The sequence below is a fragment of the Coptis chinensis genome, chromosome 5, assembly GCF_015680905.1.
Source record: "Coptis chinensis isolate HL-2020 chromosome 5, ASM1568090v1, whole genome shotgun sequence".
NCBI lineage: Eukaryota > Viridiplantae > Streptophyta > Magnoliopsida > Ranunculales > Ranunculaceae > Coptis > Coptis chinensis.
The window spans coordinates 87,363,151-87,370,243 of NC_141460.1; the positions used below are offsets into that span (position 1 = coordinate 87,363,151).

Consider the following 7,093-nt stretch of genomic DNA (forward strand, 5'->3'; position numbering starts at 1 on the left):
GCTAGAACATTTTGAAGAAAAAGATAGTGTTTTCTGTTTTCCTTGCTTTGTCTTTAGTTATAGACGTTCTAATTTTGTTGTTAATGGATTTCGAAGTTGGAAGAGAGTTCATTGTGGAGTTAAATATGCATTTTTACAACATGTTGGAGGCCCTTGTTACGCTCATATGTCTGTTGTAGCTGCTTGTGAGGATCTAGTGAATTCATCTCGGCACATTGGTAATCTTTTAAATGCTCAATACAAACAGGAGGTAGTGAAGAATATGTTTATGTTGAAAACTATTTTACAGACTCTTCGATGACTTGTATTACAAGGTTGTGCACTTAGAGGACATGATGAATCAATCAAGTCAAGTAATCGTAGAAACTTTCTTGAATTTATTGAGTTATTAGCTGAATTGGATCCTAATATTGATCCGTGTTTTAGATAATGCTTCCGAAAAAGCCACATATACTTTTCGAATATTGATCTATTATTATTATTATTTTTTTAAGACTCTGGTTATCGTTGTTTAGCCCGGAGAGAGTTAAAATGCTGGGTCCGCACCCTAGGGACAATATACCCTATTTCATTTGTTTCGCTGATGTGTTTGTGGTGGCCAAATATCATATATACCGATATTTATTATTATTTCATTAAATTTCTAATGCAATATCGGTGATATATTTAGGGAGAAAAGAAAAAAGAAATGACACATGTTACAAAACTATTGGATGAAAGCCATATGCAGAACCATAAAAATGTTGGATGAAGAGAAAAGAAAAAAGCCCATAACCATTTCCACGTTTCATTTTCTATTGAGAGAGGAATTGAGAGATTGTAAAACGCCCGTTAATTAGGGCGGGTCATCGAGCGAGTCGAGTCAAGCTTTAGCGAGTTCGAGTTGAGCTTGTGTGTCTCTCGAGTCGAGCTCAAATTCTTTCGAGTCGAGTTCGAGTTGGCTCATCAAGTATCCGAGTAACTCTCGAGTTTGGATCTTGACGGTTCAGAGCTATATGTTTGAACTCTATCACAAGTTTTCAATATTGATTTGATTTGTTTTGTGCATAAGTTTGAATTCGAACATATTCTAGATACAAGTGAGCAAATTTCCATATAAGAGCATCTCTAGGTGGACGTATCCGTGGTCGCATTCTTCAAATTTGAAGAAATGCGTCGGAATTTCCCGGAATTCCAACTCTAGGTGGTCGATTCGTGGTCGCATCACCGCTTGTTCGCGATTCTTGTTGTTATAAATTTGGCAATTTGGATGCGGATCGCTGGAGCGACAATAATAATAATGTCGCTACGCCATTACTAATGTCATAACTTTTTGACTTTGACCACAAACAAGGGGGCCATTATTACTGTCGCTGGCGCCACTACATCGGGCGCTGGCGCTACTACTATCGGGCGCGCCACTACTAATGTCGCGTGCTCCAACGGGAAAAAAACGGGCAAAAAATGGCCGGATTTCTACCTCCTATATCTACACTCATCTCCTTCTTTATTTTCACACACAACACTCTCAACCATTTCACACACAACACTCTCAACCTTTCACACATAACACTCTCAATGTCACAACCAAAACAAGGAAGGGGTCCAAGTTGGACAAATGAAGAAAATATTGCTCTTACTAGAGCATGGATTGAGATTGGAGAAGATCCTATAGTAGGGAATGATCAATCGGGTCAAGTTTATTGGGAACGAATTATGGCTAGAATGAATCAAATTCAAGGTTTTGACCGCAACCGTAAGTGGAAGGGAGTCTCACAACGTTGGACGATTATTTTACCGTTCTTCAACAAATATCATGCTATACTAAGAAAGCTTGAAGAACAACCTCCAAGCGGGTGGGGACGTGAAGACATTGTAAGATTCGTTTATACTTCGTTTAATTTATACTTCATTTTATATACTACTTGATATTGATTTTTTTTTTTTTTTTAATAAACGTAGCTTTCAGACGCAGCAACAACTTATGCGGCTACTACTGGAAAACCATGGATATGGCAAGATTGTTATAATCTAGTAAAAAATACGCCAAAGTGGCAAAGAACTTCGCCATTTAATGAAACGCTTGCTCCAAGAGAAAAGAAGAAAGCAAGATCCGGAGATGTTGAAGGTTTCGATTCTTCACCCTCACCCCTTCAACGCCTTTACTCTACCCCTTCACCTTCACCTTCAGAGTCACGATCCTAGCAAGACCGAAGGTTTTGGAGAGGTCGGTCGGTAGGAAGCAGAGCAAAGAAATTTGAGAAGAACAAGAAAGTTGCTTCTTTGTTGAGGGGTAATGTTGCATCCATTGCTAAAAATATGGATGATTTTCTTGAAGCTTTTAAAGAAAGTCGAAGAAATAAAGAAGAGATTCAAAATGAGCAATTTCAAAGTATGATGAAATTGAAGCAAGAGAAGACACAAAAAAAATTATTTTTGAAGCAAGAAAAACTCCGTGTTAGAGAGGAGGAAAATGAGACTAGGTTGTTGGCAATGTCACTCGACAATGTCAATCCTCGCTTTCTTGAAGGTTTTAGAGCTAAAACAAGATGCAATTGTAGCTAAATATAAAAAAAAGGCTGGAGCAAGTAGTACAAATGAAGCTTCCAACAACGAAGAAGCCAATGATGAAGAAAATGATGACTGGCTTGATAATTAGAGTAACTCTAGTAGTATTACATAAGGGTGATATGTAATAGTTATCTTTTATTTATTTATTTTTATTTTATGTTTTTGCAATCATGTATTAGTTGTCGTTCTATTAATAAAAATTGTAATTCATTTGCAAAATCAAAGGAAGTAAATTCTAAATCACACAACATAATAATAATCGTCATACAACAACCTCCTAGACTATCCTACATACGCCTCCTCTGCCGTGAACTCCTCCTCGACTGTCCTTGTGCTGAACTCTCCGTCTGTCCATGCTGTGATGAACTCACCCTTGTGCGATCAATCTGAGCCTGTAACTTATCAATCTGGCGTTGCAAATCGTCATAATCCACATGAGCCTGGGAAAGAAGTCTCTCTCTCAACACTGTAGGCGAATACCGAGGAGCGCAAGCCATCATTTACACGAATGCTTGTCTCATATCTCATGCGTAGGTCATCCTGAAATAATTATTCATTAATAATTTTTGACATTTTCATAATAAACCAAAATAATAAAACAAAACCAATAAAAATAATTACTAGAGATAGATGTCCAAGGTCGGGGCTCTAATAATGCCGAAGTGGCATCAATAGAAGAAATGGGTCGGTAAATCGCCCCGCCACTCGGACGCTCAAACTGAAAACCCAAGGCCACTCGGACCGAGGGGGATCGTCTTTGGAACAAATGTGTGCCGTCAGTCCAGGCTGAAACGTCTACCGTGGACGGTGGCCAATCTGGAATTCACGTCGACACCCAAATTGCTAACCGTATGAATGTTGCCTGCAATCGACCTCTACGGTGGGAGCAAATGACCAATAGACACCCCGAACCCAAGAACGGTAGTACTTGCTCGCCATAAGTCTGCAATGTAACTAGGTCGAAGCACGTAGCCAAGTCCAATGCACGCGTTACTCTCGATGACTTGCTCTAAGGTCATGTCCTTAGCCTCGATACATGGGTAAAGCGGATCGGGGAGGGATACCAAAGTATGGTGTGAGTATGCGTAACATCTATCCCCTAAATACCACTCCATATCACTCCCACAAGTGAATACCATCCTCCTATGAAATGAACAATGCATATCTACGGTCATTCGCGCCAATGTGCCTGAGATGTCCTCCAAGGCCTCCAAACAATAGAAGCACGTATTGCTAAGCTCGATCACGGGTTGGATGAAGTTATGTTATGACTCGATCTCATCGGTCGACGCTGCCGACAAGGTCCGTGCAAAGCCACGAGCCTAGGCCTCTCATCGGTATATTACGTGAGGATAGGATTTGCAACGAAAAATACTCATAAAACCATACCTCTAAGAGAATGACAAACCCTCCCATCCGGGGACTACCGACAATACCAATATGTCGAGGCGCCTATCTAAACAACGCGAACAAATGACGAAGATATGGCTCCACCAAAATCAATACCATTTCAACTATGCAAGTGCTCAAAGTTAGCTAGATATCCCAAATTAATCGTGGAATGGAAAGGAAAAAAGAAGACACCCATCAAATACATACGCTTTACATACTCATCAACATGTGTTTGACCATCATCGAATCAAGTGACAAATAATCTATCAAAACCGCAATCTGAATCAAGAGTCAAGCGGTGTAATGTATGCGACCTTGATGCAGAAATCCTAACACCAAGATTGTCATATGACTCCTCGGTCGACAAAGGGAAGAAAGTCATCATTTGGGCACAACTCACGGAATTCAGTGCTACATCTTAACGGATTACCTAATCCTATACTCAAACCGGATATCATGCAAAAATCTAATGGAGTGAAACCCAACTCTCCTCGAGGGAAGTGAAAAGTATGTGTACTATCCCACCATCTCTCAACTAAACCATTAATAACTCCCCCGAATGTCGGTCTTATTATAAGGGATGTCAACTAGATGAGCAAAGGGAGTCGCTAAAATTGCATCTCTAACATGGTCAAGTGCACCGACTTTCTTAATATCATCCCACCATCGGCCCTAAAGCGCGTGGAGTGCAATCAACCGATACATAACACATCTCGATGTACGCAAAAATGAAACTAAAATTAAAAAAATAAAATAAAAATATCGTATTGAACTACTAAAATTAACTACTACTACTACTAATTTATGAAATTAAAATACATACATTGTTGTTCAAGAACAACTCTTGAGACATGCCTATCATGAAATCTCTTAGACACCGCCTAAGATGGTTTGAAATCAATAGCTTCCCGCAGAAATTCAAAATTGACTTGTCGATATTGAAGCAAAGAATGGATCGTCGACCTCGGCTCCTTGATTTCAAAAGCTCGGGAAGTGGTTGGTTCATCATCTAGATCACCACCGGGATTATCCCAAACGATGCACCTGTTTTCTTCTTCCTCATCTCCACCACTCCATCGTGTTTGGTTATTATAGACGGATTCGTCGTCGGAACTCATTTTTTTCCTACTAACTAGAGTGAGTGAGTTGAAAAAAAATTTGTAAAATGACAAAAAGTCCGAGCGACATTATTAAATAAAAAAAAACAAAGACGACATTATTATCATCGGCGCGCCCCATTACCATTGAAAAGCGGTTGATGATACTGGCGCCGGTACTAATGTCGCGCAGGTGGGTCCCCAATGAATTTTGCGACCACGAATTTGCGACCACCTAGAGTTGGTCGAAATTTGATAGCAAATTCTGTGGTAGCATTCTTCAAATTTGAAGAGTATGCTACCACCACCTAGAGATGCTCTAAGGGCTGGTTAACATATTATAATGGAGGGCTGGTTAACACTGCCAGACCATCTGTTAGATCTGATTGTAGAACGTTTGAGCTTCCCGGATCTAATTCGCTTCGGTTGCGTCTGCAAGAAGTGGAGATCTCTCTGTGGGCCTCTACAGTTTCGAAATCATCTTCCGTGGCTTATCGTTCCACACCAAGACTATGTTACTAGTAAGCCTGGTACAATGGCTTATGACAGCAAAGACGTTGGTTTCTTCAGTCTTTGTGATAGAAATATTTACAAGGCAGATATACCGGAACTTACTAATAGACGAATCTGTGGCTCTTTTCAAGGAGGTTGGTTGATGGCTGTGCACCAAAATTCTGAGGTTCAACTATTCAACCCTTTCTGAAGATCTTTACTTTGTCTTCCACCTCTCACAGAATTTCCTGGTGTGCAAGGAATACTAATGCGCGGCAAAAAAGGTGGAGTTCCGAATCTCGTTTACTCGATTACTAGGTTAAATTCCCCTGATAACTACTATTTGTCTTAGAGTTATATACGAGATATGTTCATATATAGGGTGGTCATGTCATCGTCTTCGGTTACTAGTGGTGCGATAATTATGGCTATACAAGGTATACAACGAACATTAGCATTTTATAGGATTGGCGGGGATCAGGAAACGTGGACTCCAGTTACCCTAGATAAATGGTCTTGTTTCTTCTGTGATGTCACTTATTACCAAGGGAATTTCTATGCTGTTCATAACAGTGGGTATGTGGTTGTTGTTCGTGGTCTAGAAGGTATGTGGTTGTTGTTCCCTGTACCGAACAAATTATCTCTGGACCTCCGGGAAAGGTGGCTCATCGCCATCCGTCTTATATTTTGGAATCATCAGGTGACCTACTAATAGTGCTTAGAAATATTGTGGAGGACAAAGATCGAAACACTGATAACATGCTTCAAATTCCACCTCAGAAAACAGTTGGGTTCCAGGTTTATAAGTTGGATTTTGGAAGTCCTAATAAGTGGATTGAAATTCAAAGCCTTGGAGATTGTGCTCTATTCTTGGGATACAGCAGTTCGTTTTCGCTTCTGTCTAGCGATTTCTCGGGAAGTAAGTCGAACTGTATCTGCTTCACGAATGAACAGGGATTTGGAGGCCAGGATATGGGCATATTTAATTTAGAAGATGGTAGTATCAACAAATTTCTATATCCAAGTGAAACTCTCTTAGTTATGCCACTCCCAATATGGTTCGCACCAAATACATCATCGCAATCAAAGAACAGAGGAACCAGCAGAGCTTATAGGAATGGGTCTTAAAAAGCTCAAGCGTCAGGGGTGAATAAAAACTTATTCCTATTTTGGATAGGAATAGTTGACCACAATGGCTGTTGCTTTAGAAGGTTTTTCAATGTTTCATTCTGATTATGTATGCTAAATTATAAGGGGAGGTTTCCTACTGCTTTGAGGGCAGAGACTCTTAAACCTTTTGTCTATTAATGAAATGCTTATTTCGTACTGCACTTTTCTTTTCCTTTATTTACTTGTTCTTCTTTTACTAAATAACTTGTGGATATTGATTTTGAATTTTCTCGACGATCTCCTTTAACCTCCAAAGAAGAAGAATAAATTATTGGTACAAAAACTGAAAATGCTACCAAACCAACATTTTGTTTATGAGAACTAAGAAATCTGTTGGTACAGTCCTTCTAGGTTTCTCAAAACCAACCAAACAAGTAGTTGTTTCCGTATCA

The 7,093-nt window shown here is 39.7% G+C and overlaps 1 long non-coding RNA gene across 1 annotated transcript; it reads left to right on the forward strand.

Annotated features, from left to right (window-relative positions):
- The first annotated feature begins 588 nt into the window (after nt 1-588).
- LOC147499733 (uncharacterized) lies at nt 589-6,862 on the forward strand. Its single transcript, XR_015196034.1, has 2 exons — nt 589-1,101; nt 5,364-6,862. It is a non-coding gene; the product is annotated as an uncharacterized LOC147499733 (long non-coding RNA).
- The last annotated feature ends 231 nt before the right edge of the window (nt 6,863-7,093 follow it).